The sequence below is a fragment of the Dipodomys merriami genome, unplaced genomic scaffold, assembly GCF_024711535.1.
Source record: "Dipodomys merriami isolate MVZ:Mamm:240054 unplaced genomic scaffold, mDipMer1.0.p SCAF_290, whole genome shotgun sequence".
Taxonomy (NCBI): domain Eukaryota; kingdom Metazoa; phylum Chordata; class Mammalia; order Rodentia; family Heteromyidae; genus Dipodomys; species Dipodomys merriami.
Genome location: NW_027204382.1, coordinates 721,007 through 737,463, shown reverse-complemented (window position 1 = coordinate 737,463; position 16,457 = coordinate 721,007). Strand labels below are relative to the sequence as shown.

The following is a 16,457-nucleotide window of genomic DNA, read 5'->3' as shown; positions in this document are numbered from 1 at the left end:
TCTGCCCTAGGGCTAGCACCAATAATAATAATAATAATAATAATAATAATAATAATAATAAAGTGATTCAACATCTTTCTTGTTGTAATATCTTCAAATTTATAACTACCTTTACCTACACATTTCACAGATACCTAAAATTCAATATCCTCAAAATGTAAAACTCACTACCTGTCATATTTACCTACCTCCTCCACCTGCCAAAAATTTATTCCTTCTCTAAGCTTAATTAATGGCAATACCATCTATGTAGTTCCCAAACTAGTAACTCTAGAACCAATTTGACTCCCTCATCTCCACATTCTTCAATTTCTATAGGAAAAAGGACTGTTCTATATATCCTACCACCAAAGACATCACAAATTCTTTCCTTGTTTTTGATCCCCAATTGCCAACACTATAGGTCTGACTTTATTTGAAGAATACAACTATCATGAGAATACCCCATGCCCCTAACAATGAGACTATAACAAGAGTCTCATTCAATGTCAGAATCTCTTTTGTAGATTTGTAACTGATTAACTCTCATCAAGTCTAAAAACCTCAAAATCTGACCGCAATCTGCCCATCAATTTAACAAAATTGCACACAGTCTTAAAATTAATGACTAGTGTGAGCCAGGTGCTAGTGGCTCACATATGTAATCTTAGCTACTCAGAAAGTTGAAGTCTGAGGATCAGAGTCCAAAGCCAACAGGGCAGCAAAGTCTGCAAGACTCCATTCTCAAATTAGCCAGCAAGGCATGGTTGAAATGGAATAGCAGCAATGGAGAGTTCAAGCTCTGTACTGGTCAAAAAAAAAGATGAGGGGATCTTTCTTGACATATTATAATTTTCAAAATTCTACTTTATTTGCACTATAGAAGAAAACCATAAAGTATGCATCATTCATATATAAATGCCTACTCCAACTTCCTCTTAGATAAAAAGACAAATATTTGAATATGATTCTTCAAATCCAGTTTTTGCTAAGAAAATACCTTTCCATTTTCTAAAATGCAATTTTAAAGTCTAGTATATTAATAATACCCTGGGAGAGAAAGAAGGAAGAGGTGACATTGTCCAAACAGAAATGTAATCATTACTTGACAAGAAACTCTAACCCCTCTGTATTTTACCTTTATAATAATTTTAAAATTAAATTTAAAAAAGAATACAACACTACAACTTGCTCCTATGTCCCCAGCTCTCTACCTTTCAACTATCCCCTGAAAAGTCAGAATAGCTGGAACTCTGTTTACCTTCATCTTTATTCTTCTATAATTGTTAAGGAAAGTTGGCCAGTTTTGCTAACTGAAATTACATTTTTCTCCCATTCAGCTTATATATTTGAATCAACTAAACTCTGAGTTATAGCACAACATTTTTACACAAAAAGATGTTGGGGCTGGGAAGGTGGCTCAGTGGTAGAGTGCCTTGCCTCTCATGCATGAAGTCCTGGGTTCAATTCCTCAACACCACATAAGCAGAAAATCTGGAAGTAGCCCTGTGGCTCAAGTGGTAGAGCACTAGCCTTGAGCTGAAGGACAGCGCCCAGGCCCAGAGTTCAGGCCCACAACTGACAACAGCAACAACAACAAAAAAGATGTTGAAAAAAAAAAGAAAAAGAAAAACCTGAGAGTTTTACACATAAGAGGTTTAAACTCCTATTTCTTGGGCTAAGGATGTAGCTCAGTGATACAGCAATTGCCTAGCAAGAGAAGGGCTCTATGTTTGATTGCCAAAACCAAACCAACAGACACACATAGACATAGACACACAGAGACACAGACACAGACACAGACACAGACACAGACACAGACACACACACACACACACACACACACACACACACACACACACACACACACACACACACACACACACACACAAACTTTCTTCAGTTAAATTTCCCAATGGAAGAATAATTATCACTGGTAGAAAACTCCTTCAAATACAAAGAAAGTCAGGCATATTAAATGAAAAACAAAATAAATTATTCACAGCAAGGAAATTAATCCACATAATTATATCTCACTTATGAAGTCTAAAATTTTTTGTGTTAATCACCTCCAACAATAACTGATATAAATTACATATTTTCATGTTTTCTTTAAAAAGCTTATTTTAAAAACAAGCTAATCTTTCCTGATAACTTGATTTCACCATTATAAAAATCAATTATATTGTGTTAGAATACTTATAACCTCAGGTGTACTAAAAGAAGTCACACTGCCTTATATCAAGGATCTTGAGATTATGGTGCTATACTAGCTTGTTCTAGTTTGTGTGTGTGAGAGTAAGTCAGGGATAGACTTTGTATTTCTCTTCTTGCTAGAAGCTATCATCAGTCATTATTCTCCACCTTGGTATTTCCATATTAATGCCTTTGCAACTTTCAAGTCCTTTTCACATTTGATTGTTTTGAAACAAGCAACTAATGCTTTCATAATGTTACAGTGATATAGAACTGTAATAGACAAAAACTCATTTAACCTTACAATAAACTTATAATAACAAGAAGTATTGCTATCGTTATTTTATAGAGAAAACAGATTCAGAAAGACTGAATAATTTCTCTAAGACTATAAATAGTAACATTGATCCTAATTGCTGATCATCTTTCAATACCAAACATATTAAAAACATCAAGAGCTGGGGCAGGGCTCAAGTGGTGGGTAGATTGTCTGCCTTGTAAGCATAAGGCCTTAAGTTCAAACCTCAGTACTGGGGGAAAAAAAGATAAAGAGACAAAAGGAAGGGGGTTGAAATCTGTGTATAAACTTTGAAATGTTTTGAGAATTCACAATATACATATGTGCATACATATATATTGTGTATTAACTAATTAAAACCATGGTCTTTCTTGGCAGTTGAAGCTGCCAAGAAAAAAAAACATAGTGACAGCTACAACAAATCTGTTTATTTCATTTTGATTTTTATCTTTGTTTGTTTTGTTTTCGCAGGTCCTGGGGCTTGAACTCAGGGCCCAGGCACTGTCCCTGGGCTTCTTTTGCTCAAGGATAACACTATCACTCAAGCCATAGCTCCACTTCCTGCCCCCCCCCCTTTTTTTTTTCTTTTTTGGTCAGTCGTGGGTCTTGAATTCTGGGCCTGGACGCTGTCCCTGAGCTCTTCAGCTCAAGGCTAGTGTACTACCACTAGAGCCAGAGCACCACTTCAGGTTTTCTGAGTGGTTTATTGGAGCTAAGAGTTTCAGATGTTCCTGCCCAGGGATCTCAGCCTCCTGAGTAGCTAGGATTACAGGCGTGAGCCGCTGGCACCCAGCTTTCGTGTTTATTTCTATTTCAAAAATGTATGCAATATATGGAACAGCAAAAGACCTCGCCAACTCAATTCTAGGCAAAAGCAGCAATGCAGGAGGTACCACAATACCAGATTTCAAGCTTTACTATAGAGCCATGATTATGGCTCTATAAAAATAGCTTCGTATTGGCAAGAAAAAAAAAAAGAGCCAAAGGCCAATGGAATAGATTAGAAGATGCAGAAATAAAACCAGATACTTACAGTCAGCTGATATTCAACGAAGGAGCCAAAGACATACAGTGGAAGAAACACAACCTCTTCAACTATTAGTGCTGGGAAAACTGGGCAACCACATGCAGAAAACAGCCTATCACCAAGCACTAACATCAACTCAAAAGAATTAAAGACCTTAACATCAAACCTGAAACTCTTGAAACTACTGCAGGACAGAGTAGGAGAGACACTTGATCTTATAGGCACAGGCAAGAACTTCCTGAACAGAGTTCCAGGGTCACAACAAATTGGAGAGACTCGACAAATGGGACTACCTTAAAATAAAAAGTTTCTGCACAGCTAAAGACATAGGTACCAAACTATAGCTCTCAATTGGGAAATATATCAGACAAAAGCCTAATATCCATTATATACAGGGAACTCAAGAAACTAATCCCTCCCAAATCTAACAAACCAATCATTAAATGGGCAAGAGAGCTAAAGAGAGAGTTCTCAGAAGAGATGAAAATGGCAAAGAAACACATGAGGAAGTTTATCATCCCTAGTCATAAAGGAAATGCAAATAAAAAAAACAACTGTGAGATACCACCTTACCCCAGTCAGAATGGCCTCTATCCTAAATTCAAACAAGGACAAATACTGGCAGGGATGTAGAGAAAGAGGAACCCTACTGCACTGCTGGTCGGAATTTAAACTAATACAACCACTCCGGAAAACAGTCTGGAGGTTCCTCAAAAAACTAAACATAGAACTTCTGTACGACCCAGCCATACCACTCCTAGGCATCTATCCTGAGCAAAAGAAACCAAGATACAAGGACGCAGGCACCAACATGTTCATTGCTGCACTGTTGACCATAGCTAAGATATGGAAACAACCCAGATGCCCCACCACAGATGAATTGATCAGTAAGTTGTGGTACCTTTATACAATGGAATATTATGCAGCCATTAGAAAGAACAAAACAATGGCATTTGCAGGGAAATGGATGGAACTAGAATAAATCATGTTTAGCCAAATAAGCCAAGACCAGAGAGACAAATGGCACATGATCTCCCTAATATGCAGATATTAAATTCAAAATGCAACAAGATATAACAAAATAAACAAGAGACTCAAGAAACAAAGGACCTCTTCTGAATTTGTCATCTTGTTTTTAGATGACTCTATGTTCCTGACCCCACATAAGGTATCATGAACACATATGAAGGAAGCCAGGAGGAGGGCACAGAATCAGAAGGGAAAAGGTGAAAAAATAGAACAGATGGGTCCATCAGCTGCACTGGACATTGATGAAACTGAACTAAGCAACTCAAGGGCAGCAATGGGAGGGAGGGAATGAGAGAGAAAGAGAGAACAGCTTACACTAAGTAAAAGGAAAGAAATGTACGGATCACCCTATTTGGAAGAAATAGTTGTACTGTCAAAGTTTGTAGAGTTCACAAGCTTTATAGACCATGTTAATGACAACTCACCTTGTGAAGTCTAAAATGTGTTTGTGACTTTAGCTAAGTATCACTATCTCACAATATCATGAAGTTTATATAATCACTTAATCTCAATAATTTTTTAAATGTATGTAACAACAACCAAAAATGTAAAACATACTAGTTACATTAAAGGCTGGAGCATGGCTCAAGTGGTCGGTAGATTACCTGCTTAGCAAGCATGAGGCCCTAAATCCAAACTCCAGTACTAAAAAAAAGACAAAGAAACAAGTGGAGGGAAAAAGATGAAATTTGCATATAAACTTTGAATTTTGGGGGGCATTCACAGTATATACATGTGCATACATACACATTATATATTAACTAAAACAAGTATCTTCTTTCTTAGTTGTTGAAGCTGCCAGGAAAAACAACAACAAAGTTCTGGCTAGCCAGGTGCCAGTGGCTCAGGTCTGTAATCCTAGTTATTCAGGAGGCTGAGATCTGTGGATCGTGTTTCAAAGCCAGCCCAGACAGGAAAGGTGGTGAAACTCTTACCTCTAATAAACCACCAAAAAACCGGAAGTGATGCTATGGCTCAAGTGGTAGAGTGCTGGCCTTGAGCTGAAGAACAGTGCTCAGGCCCAGAGTTCAAGGCCTATGACCAACACACACACACACACAAAAGAGTTCTTGCTAAAGAAAGTACTATCATATGTTTATTTCCAATTTTATAGACTTACACAGTAATAACTAATAATGCAAAACTTAGTATTAACAAAATTGTAGTACTATAAGGCTGCAATTTTAAGGAAAAAAAGTTACTTTTTTTCTTCAGATGTGAAGGCAATTAAACAGACTAAAGAAATCTACTTTGTCAGAGTTCTTTTTCCTCAACTGCCTTCCCCTGAATAGAGTTGCTGAATAATTTAAAGCTTTTCTCTACTCAAAGTATGCCCACAGGAGAATATTTTCCCACCAGATGGGAGTCAAGAACAGTAGCTCAGCTTAGTGCCAATGGCTCATACATGTAATTTTAGAGACTAAGACTTAAGGGGACTGAAGTTCAAAGCAAGCTCTAATACAAAAGCTCATCAAACTATCATTAGCTAGCAAAAAGCTGGACTTGGGGCAAGGTTCAAGTGGTAGAACATCAGTTGTAAGCTACGAAACAGAGAGGGGCCCTGAGTTCAAGCCCTAGGACAAGGCAGGGGCAGCACTAGGTCAGGCCCTTAACAGAATCAGTCAAACCTACCCAGAACAGTAATACTGACATTTGAGTCACATACTTCTTCCTTGTGCTTTGGAGTATGTCCTATGTGTTGTACAATATGTAGCAAAATTGCCTGATATCAATAACATCACTCTGCCCTTCCACCTTCTCTCACATACCTTCAGTTGTGACCATCAAAAGTCTCCAGAGGGCTGGGAATGTGGCCTAGTGGTAGAGTGCTTGGGTTTGATTCCTCAGTACCACATAAACAAAGAGCCAGAAGTGGCACTGTGGCTCAAGTAGTAGAATGCTAGCCTTGAGCCAAAGAAGCTCAGGGACAGTGCCCAGGCTCTGAGTTCAAGCCCCAGGACTGGCAAAAAATAAATAAAAAAGTTAAAAAAAAAAGTCTCCAGACCCTGTCAAAGATCCCTCGGAAAACAAAAAATATCCTTTTTAGATGTTAACTGCACTGAATATTTTTAAAAGGAAGGGGGGAGGGGGGAGAAGGTGTTCAGTCATGGGGCTTGAACTCAGGTCCTGGGCACTGTGCCTGAGCTCTTTTGCTCAAGGCTAGTCTACCACTTTGTTCCATACTGCTACTTCCAGTTTTCTGGTAGTTAATTGGAGATAGGCATCTCAGAGACTTTCCTGCCCAGGCTGGCTTTGAACCACAATCCTCAGATCTCAGCCTCCTGAGTAGCTAGGATTACAGGTGTGAGCCACTAGCACCTGGCCTTAATTATATATTTTTTAATTTTGAAGTTTATCTTTTTAAAAATAAGTTTATTGCACAAGAAAATAAGTAAAAATTTACAATCTTTAAAGTATTTTTACAAGATTTTCTGACATGATTTAATCTGCACAAATACCACAGGTCAGCCATTTATCCCCCAAATTGGAGGACTACCCAACTCTTTCCCAACTCTGATAGTAAAGTGTCAAATACCCAAATACATTACAGTCTAAGCAATTCTAACATCTATAGGGAAACTTTTTTCTGTCAAGAGTCAGCTGGAATTTATAAAAGGCCATATAAAATTATCAATACAAGCAGACAAATACAGATAGCTAACAAGAAGTATACAGGTGTCTTGTCCTGCACTAAGTGATTATGAAGGCCTTATGAAGCCCTCAGGCTCAACATTCTCCACCCACATATGTTCACATTGTGGCTTTTGAGCCAAGTAATCCGGAGATTCAAGCTTCCATCCCTCAGATTTCCTCATCTGCCTCCTGCTATTTGTGAGGAAATAAGACCTTCAAAGGTCTTTTCTAACCTGATATTCTAGTACGCGAAGGCAAAAATACTTCTCCAATCCTTACTGACCCCTAGGGGTCAGTCAAACTTCCTCTTGAGATCATTGAAGCAATTCATGCCAGTTCTTTTCTTCTTAAAACTATGTTGCCAGGCGCTGGTGGCTCATACCTATAATCCTAGCTACTCAGAAGCCTGAGATTTGAGAATCACAGTTCAAAGCCAGCCAGGGCAGAAAGGCCTTGTGAGACTCTTACCTTGAATAAGCTATGAAAAAAAAACAGAAGTGGAGTTGGATCTAAAAGTGTAGAGCACTGGACTTGAGCAAAAGAGCTGGGATTTCAGCACCCAGGCCCTGAGTTCAAGCCCCACCACTGACAAAAAAGACAAAAAACTTCATCTTGACACACCTAAATAGTGTATTATTCACAACATCCCTTTTAATATCAGTGATCAGTTGCTTATTGCCTGACCAACTTTTAAACAAACAAATCAATTTTTAAAAATAACTTTTAAGCTTCTCAGGAGGCAAAGATCTGAGAATTAGCTTGAAGCCAGCCAAGGCATAAAAGTTCAAGACTCCAAAATTAACCAGGTTTTTAAAAAAAGCTGGAAGTGGAGATGAGATTCAATTAATAGAGATCAACCTAGAGAAAGAAAAAAAAAAAAAAAAAGCTAAGCAAAAGTACAAGGCCCTGAGTTCATGCCACAACACTGGCATAAAAATAAATAACTTCAAGCCGGGCACCAGTGGCTCACACCTGTAATCCTAGCTACTCAGGAGGCTGAGATCTGAGGATGGCAGTTCAAATATAGCCAAGGGCAGGAAAGTCCCTTAGACTCTTATCTCCAATAAACCACTGAGAAAACCAGAAGTGGTGCTGTGGCTCAAGTGGTAGAGCTCTAACCTTGAGCTGAAGAGCTAAGGGACAGTGCCCAGGCCCAGAGTTCAAGTCTCATAACCGACAAAAATAAATAAATAACTTCAAAAAGTGATGAGTCTGTGTCATTTATATAAAAGGCCCACACTAGCCATGCACCTGTAGCTCATACCTGTAATCCTAGCAACTCAGGAGGCTGAGATCTGAGGATCATGGTTCAAAGCCAGCCTAAGCAGGAAAGTCATGAGACTCATCTCCAATTAACCACCAATTAAACCTGAAGTGGCGCTGTGGTTCAAGTGGTAGAGTGCTCGCCTTAAGCTCAAGAGCTCAAGGGCAGCACCCAGACCCAGAGTTCAAGCCCCATGTCCGATAAAAACAAAACAAAACAAAACAAAAACAATGCCCCACACTAGGTAAAAGTCGAGATAGAAAAGTGGTTGAGGGGCTGGGAAGGTGGCTCAGTGGTAGAGCGCTTGCCTGGCATGCTTGAGGCCCTGGGTTCTATTCCTTAGCACCACGTAAGCAGAAAAAAAAAGCCGGAAGTGGCGCTGTGGTTCAAGTGATAGAACACTAGCCTTGAGCTGAAGAGCTAAGAGACAGTGCCCAGGCCCAGAGTCCAGGCCCCACGACAGGACCCAAAAAAAAAAAAAAAAGAAAAGTGGTTGACTAGAGATAAGTATGGTGGGGAAAATGTAAGTACTAAAGAGTACAAGGGGGCTTTCTGGGAAAGGGAGTGATGAAAATGTTCTAAAATCAGAATTCCATGATCACAAAACTTAGTAAATGTCAGTCTGGAGATGCACCAATGACCCCTGCCCAGAATGCTTGAGGCCTAGGTTCCATTTGCAGCGTGGTAAAAAAAAATACAAAAAGAAAAAAGAAAAAAAATTCTGCAGTTTGCCATTTCATGGGTTATATAAGTTGATTAACTCTGACAGAAAAGCTTATCTTATTCTGAAATAAACTTTAAGTGTTTCTGAAAATGTAAACATATGCAAATTGATCATCTTTTCCTAGCAAACTGGATAATTTTTACCAGTCCTACTTTTGAAACCAATGGAAAACATTTCAGAAAGCCAAACACTGCAATAATATTACCTCCACAAGAATAAAATATGTGAGTATCAGCAACATGAGCAGTCTTTAGTTTTACAGTGAAGACTGGTGTAATAATTCTAAAGCTATGCAGAAGAAATAGTACTGTCAAAGCTTGTAGAATTCACAAACTTTATAGACAATGACAATGACAATTTGCCTTGTGAAGATTAAAATGTGTTTGTAGGCACTGGGAAGGTGGCTCAGTGGTAGAGTGCTTGCCTTGCATGCATGAGGCCCTCGGTTCCATTCCTCAGCACCACATAAGCAGAAAAGGCCAGAAGTGGGGCTGAGGCTCAAGTGGTCTATAGATGAAGAGCTGGGGGACAGCGTCCAGGCCCAGAGTTCACGCCCCACAACCGACAAAAAAAAATGTGTTTGTGATCACTATCCTACAATACTGTGAAATTGATAAAATTTATGTAATCAGTTAATCTCAATAGTTATTTTAAAATAATAAATAAAATTTACTTTTCCCTAATGAAATAATAATAATAATAAAGCTACCAGAACTAAGCACAGCCAAATCACAATAAAACTGCAAACACTACAACTTTGAAACCACATGTTGGTCATTTATCAATTACACAGGTTGGTCATTTTTACCCAACCAATTATAATGATGATCACTATTAATCATCAATACTCATTTCTAGGAAATAATACTCTAAAACAAATTCAGTCAAATCCCATCATCCCATCTGTTACCCCTTAACTGCTTAGAATCAGTTAGGCTCTCAAAGTATCTTTCCAAAGAGCAGTGCCTCATATTTCTACAAAGCCATTTCCATCAAAATCTTCACCTTACGTTACCATACTTGTCTGCATACTACAAATAATGTTTCACATCACTTGCTCAATAAACACAGAGTGGTAAGACTGCCTGGGGTTTGGCAAATCAGAAACATCCAATTAGAAACGAATACACTCCAAACAATTTAATTCTTCGAAAGAGGAGCTTCTAGCCAAACCCCCCCCCCAAAAAAAAAAGATTAAAAGGAATTTTTAAAATGTTTTTTGCAATTCTGGTCGGCCAAAATTCTAAAAATATCATCCCGAACAAGCAACACAAGGACAGATCAAGTGGCTAATCAAAATAGGAAAAGAGAGAGAGAGAGAGAGAGAGAGAGAGAGAGAGAGAGAGAGAGAGAGAGAGTTCCCAAACAACGACAGGAAGGCAGGGAGGGCCTTTATTATCTCTGCAGAGATAGAAGACAGCAAGCACAACTAAAGAAAATTCATTATGAAACAAACTAGTGCAAACTGAAAACTTATTCTTTGGATTAATCATCTCCAGTGCGGGCAAAATTTATTATTATGGTGATAATGATGATTCTGGTGAGCTCCAAATGGGACTTACGGGCCCGGTAGGGGGGAAAAGAGGTAAAGTTTGGGGGGTGGGGGGTGGGGAATGTCAGTCAAACAGAGGTGATGGAAGTTCCAAGGCCAGGATCCGGAGACGTGAGAGGGACCGGTGCTGCGTCTGCGACCGCAGACCCGGCTAGGGAGCACCGCCGCCGGCCCGGACCCAAGAGGACGAGCGACCAGGAAGACGAGGAGGTGGCAGGTAGAAGGCGAGCTTCGACGCCGGTGCCCAAGTGACCGAAAGTCGGAGGCTCGGGGCCGGGGAGGAGCGGGGGTGGGGCCTGGGTCCTCTCCCCGCTGAGCGGAGCGAGGGTGAGCCGCGACCCGCGGGGGGACGCGGGGCGGCCAGACACCTACCTGCGGGTCCCGGGCAGCCGCCCCCGAGCGAGGCCTAGTGCATCGCCGCCGCCTCCAGCCCTCCCGGTCGCGCCGAGGCTGCTGCTGCTGCCGCCGCCGCTGCTGTTCTGCGGCCGCCGCCGCCCGGAGCCCGGCCAGGCCCGAGCCCGGCTTCCCGCCTCCGTCCCGCGCCGGCTGGCTGGCTGGCTGGTCGGCCCCGGGAGCCGAGGGCCGCCCTCTCGAGCCCGGCTCCGCTCGGAAGTGAGAGGCGGCAGCGGCGGCTCCCTCACGTCTCTCCCGGGTGTCCTGTCAGCCAGCAGTTTCCCCCGGGTCCGCAGCGCCGCCTCCGCCGCTGCTGCCACCGCCTCTCCCACATCCCCGGCCTCCAGGGGAGCCGCCGCCGCCGCTGCTGTTCGCTGCGACCGCTCGCTGCCTTTAGCGCTTCGGGCTCCCTGGCTCCCCGGCTTCTCCTCACCCCGCCGGCCCGGCCAGGCTGGGTCCGGGGAGATCACGCCGGAGGCTGCCGCGAGGCCGCTGCAGCCCCCAGCCCACAATCCACCGCGCGGCTCCGCCGGGGCGGGAGGGCCGCGGCCCGGGCCGGGGAGAGCCGCCGCCGCGGACGCCGCCGCCGCCGCCGGAAGAGGGGCCTGGGCGCGGGCCGACGCGCCCGCCGCGGCGCAGCCCGCGCTCCCCCGGGGCGGGGATTGCCCCGCGCAGCTCCCCTGCGCCTCTAGGAAGAGGAGACTGGAGTTCTCGCCCACCTCCGTCCGTCCTGCGGACCCCCCACCACCACCACCCGGAGTGGTTCTCAAGAACACCTGGGTGCCGCCTTCCGCCTGTCCCGGGCTGGACACGGTCCCTCAGCGGGGCCTCTAGGGCCCTCTTGACCCACCGCACCCCACATCACCCTCCGTAACTATTGAAACAGACTTCCACTCCTCCCCCAAGAGTAAACAAGGTTGTTTCCCAAAATAATGCCCTTAAAGGCCAAAGGTCATACACACACCCCAAGGACCTTGCAAATTGTAAGGCCTTTCTCAAGGCTTCCCTGAGTTCCAGGCCTTCCTCCACAGACTCCCATCGCACAGCCCTACAGCGCCAATCACCTTGTATTCCTGGTATTTGAAGAGTGAGAAACTCAAGTATATGCGCCTATTATTGAAATTTAACATTGGGCCCTAACCTTAATCAATATAAATGGTCAGGTTTCAGTAACTGTCAGACCTTAGTCTCGTTGTATTCCCAGGGTCTGTACCTGTGTTTCTCTGGTTACCTGGGACCTGTTTGTTCCAGTTAAATTTCCTTCTTCCTTATTCTAATTAATACCCCAGCTGCTTAGTTTTGAACTGATCCTAACAGTTACACATTTTATATTCTTTCTTTATTTGGGGGGGGGGGGAAATCATCACATTATTAATACCTCCTATTGTGATTCTTAGCAATATGCCAACACATCCTGATTCCAAGGATTTAACACATAATAATAAAAAAAATAAAACACGCAAGTAGGGGATGTCTTGGAATTTTTTTAAGTCCTTCAGTACACCTGGGAACAAGACCCTATTTTTAAAAAAGCAGTCATTATTAATTTGCTAAATGTATTTTAGGAAGATCTTACTCCATTTTTAACTACTTCTTTGCCTAAAAAATAAGTTCCAAGCATTTCTAAGACAGCAAGTTTCAAATCAAAAGTGAAAATATCACACAGAGGTTTAAAAAAAAAGTTTGAAAGAAGTCACTTTGAAAACCGGAAACATCACTTGGTGAAATAGTTCACCACAAAGGTAAAGTTGAGAGAAGGGAAGTATAAAAAGAATGGAAATGACAAAAGATAATCAAGAGGAAATTCTTACATTATATTTTTTTCTGAATTCAATTCTCAACAATTTTGCAATAAGGAGTGAGAAAAGTCCCAATATGAAAGAAATTTAATGTAAAACAATAAATAACTCCGTCTGAGAACAGTGGTCAGTACAGTCTGGGGGTTGAGGTGGAGCTATGAGAAGATGGTCAAATGTACAGTTCCAGACAAATGGAATAAATTTTACTGGTGTGTAACACAAGGTATATTTCAAAATTGAGAAAAAGTTGATGTTGAATGTTCTTCCCAGAAAAAATAAGTAGTTAAAATGATGGATATGTGTATATATGTCACATTTTATCCAATAAGCTTATTGCCGATTCAGTTTTTTAAAATTTAAAATATGCCCTCATCTTCAATAGCTAGTATATGTCTAGGACAAGCAGAAGAGGTCAAAAGCTATGTACATATGACCATATAAGCTGATGCTAAGAGAAATGAACCCCAAGATAGGGACACAAGAGATTTTATCTTTCTTGCTGTTCTTTTTAATATACTTTAAATGTACTATGTGATTTTTTTGGTTGTTTCTTTGTATGTTCTTCCCCCTTGGTATAACCGCTGTTGTCACTATATTTGATTTTGGTGTCCTGCATCTTGTACATACATTTTTCTAATTTGGGAAAGGAAGGGAAATAACAAAATGCTGAAATAAGGATAAAGGATGAGCCATTGTAACAATGAGATGTACAAGACATTATGTTGAAAATGAACTTTACAACTTTGGGGGAGGGAAGGAGGAGCTGAGGAGGTGGGGAGGAAAGGAATGGTAGGGGAAAAACAAAGGAGGGGGTAACAATGCCCTATAGGAAATGGACTCATAACCTTACTCATAATTGAAACCCCTCTGTACAATATCTTTACAAAAAAATTTTAAATTTTAAAACATAACTTTATATTACAAAAATATGAAAGAAAGGATTAACCAAATTTAAAGTCAAAAATAAAATTAATTGTACCTCATGTCTAAAACCAGTTCATATTTAAATAGATTTATCAACTTCCTTCATTTTTAAACTTGCATCAGGATATCAACAGTAGTTCAAAAGCTTTCTTAATCTAGCTGGTTTGGTGTTTTTTTTTTAACACCTATTGTGTTTGTACTACAATTTGTTCTCCCCCCCTCCCCCCCGAAAAAAAAAAAGATCCCAAGTTTTTGTTTTCACTAGGCTTAATTGATAAACCTTGGTTTCTTCCAGGATATAAGAACAGGACCAACCTGTTTGCTTCCTCATTATCCACTTGTAGATAACATACCTTCAGAAGAATATAAACATCTAGTTTTGTATTTAGTTCTTTTAGGGATCCTTACCACTGAACAATTTGTTAATGTAGAAACTAAACAAAAGTGACGGTTGAGGATCAGATCTGCAAAAACGAAAACCCAAAAGTATATCAATTGCTCCAGTAAATTTAAAGACAAATTTCATGCCCAGGTGCCCATGACTCATGCCTGTAATCCTAGCCATGCAAGAGGCTGAGATCTGAGGATCACAGTTCAAAGCCAGCCTGGGCAGGAAAGTCTGTGAGACTCTTATCGCCAGTTAACCACCAGAAAACTGGAAGTGGCGCTGTGGCTCAAGTGGTAGAGTGATTGCCTTGGCTGAAGAGCTCAGGGACAGCACTCAGGTCCAGAGTTCAAGCCCCACCACCACCACCACCAACAACAACAAAAAAGATAAATTTCAGCCATTTGAGCTAGTTAGGAGGCTGAGATCTGAGGATTGCAGTTTGAAGCCAGCCCAGACAGGATAATCTGTGAGACTCTATTTCTAATTAACCACCAAAATGCCAGAAGTAGAGTTGTAACTCAAATGGTAGAGTGCTTACCTTGAGCAAAAAAACTCAGGGACAGTGTCCAGTCCCAGTTCAAGCCCCAGGACTAGCACAAAAATAAATTTCAATTTTGTAAGCTCAATTTCTATCACTGAATCATTTCAATAGTTGAAAAAATACCAAATTATAAATATGCATAGATATATTAGTGCTCACTTTTAAAACATACAGAAAAAAATTTTTAAAAAGTCTATCATTTATCTCAGAAGAAGCAAATAGGAAGAAAATTCTTAGCTACCATATTATAAATACTATATTTGTCCAATTTATTATACCTCTTAGGAATCATGGAAGTTAAAGTCCAATGTGCACATGCCTATTATTTTGAGAGAGGCAGGAAGATCTTAATTTGAGGACCAATGTAAGCTACATAGCAACACCTTGTCTGAAAAAGCAAGGATTGGGGATGTGGTTTGGTGGTAGGGTGATTGTGTCTAGCATGCTAAAGGTTCTGGCTTAATTCCCAGTACTACTCCTCTGCCAAACAAAAAGTCATGAAACATAAGTTATCAGGGCTATATAGTCATCAGGTTTATATATTCTATTAAAGAATAGCCCAAGATGGGGAGCAGTGGCTCACGCCTGTAATCCTAGCTACTCATGAGGCTGAGATCTGAGGATAGTGGTTCAAAGCCATCCCTGGCAGGAAAGTCCCTGAGACTCTTATCTCCAATTAACCACCAGAAAACCAGAAGTGGCGCTGTGGCTCAAATGGTAGAGCACTTACCTTGAGCTGAAGAGCTCAGGGACAGCACCCAGTCCCAGAGTTCAAGACCCTGGACCAACAACAACAACAAAAAAAGAATTGCACATTTCCCAACATCATAATACCTATAAAAGGCCTATGTTTACTGTATTACATGTATACTTGTGGGTATGACAATAATGAAGTTAATAAACGCGATAGAAACTGTGTATTTATGTGCCAATATAAATACAGAGCAGCAAACAGATGTTGGTACAAGGAACAACAAAAAAAATCATTTTGCAGTTTAAGAAGACATGAGTACTAGCTCTTTATTTCACAATAGCAAACTTTACATCCAGCAAATGTTGTATATATAATATACAATATGTACTATATACAATATACAATATGTGTGTAATATAATACATATTGTACAGTATATTCTATATAAATATTGTACTGTGAACGTATTAGCATAAACAAGTACTCATGAACTGAAAATATGCTTATTATTGTTTCAGCAAAGCTTTTTTTAGTGTAATGTCCTAAATTATTTTATCCACCAATGTAAACTTACTAAATTTAGTATTTAAATCAGTTTATAACAGTATGAGTTTAATCTGAAAATAGGTTATGGTTTATCCTGATGCCAAAGTAGGACTTCCATTTTTATTGACTTTTTTTTGGAAAGGGTCTCATATTTATGTATCAGAGAGCCCTGAACTGTGATCCTATTAATGTGCCAGGACACCTAACTTTTATTGGTTGAGATAAGGTGCCTTGCCTTGAGTTCTATTAATAATGGGCTATTCATTCCACTCTTTGTTTCCCTTGCTTACACAGATAATACCTACAGGAATGGTGTTTGTGGCCCTGGTCAAAAACAAAATGCAAATATGAAGCACATATACTTGGTAAAAGTCAATATATTAGTTCCTTCTGCCTCTAAGCCTACCATGTCACAGGAGATAGATTTTATAAACATCATAACAATTTCAACCAATTGGCTATTTATGAA

The 16,457-nt window shown here is 40.6% G+C and overlaps 1 protein-coding gene across 4 annotated transcripts in view; it reads right to left on the bottom strand.

Moving 5' to 3' along the window:
* Positions 1–11,165, bottom strand: part of LOC138839049 (vacuolar protein sorting-associated protein 54) — a 98,878-nt gene extending 87,713 nt beyond the window's left edge. For all 4 annotated transcript variants that reach the window (XR_011375822.1, XM_070038699.1, XM_070038701.1 and 1 more), the window contains exon 1: positions 11,076–11,165. The gene's annotated coding sequence lies outside the window, so the exon portion shown is untranslated. The remainder of the gene's footprint in view (positions 1–11,075) is intronic.
* Between the last annotated feature and the right edge of the window lie 5,292 nt (positions 11,166–16,457).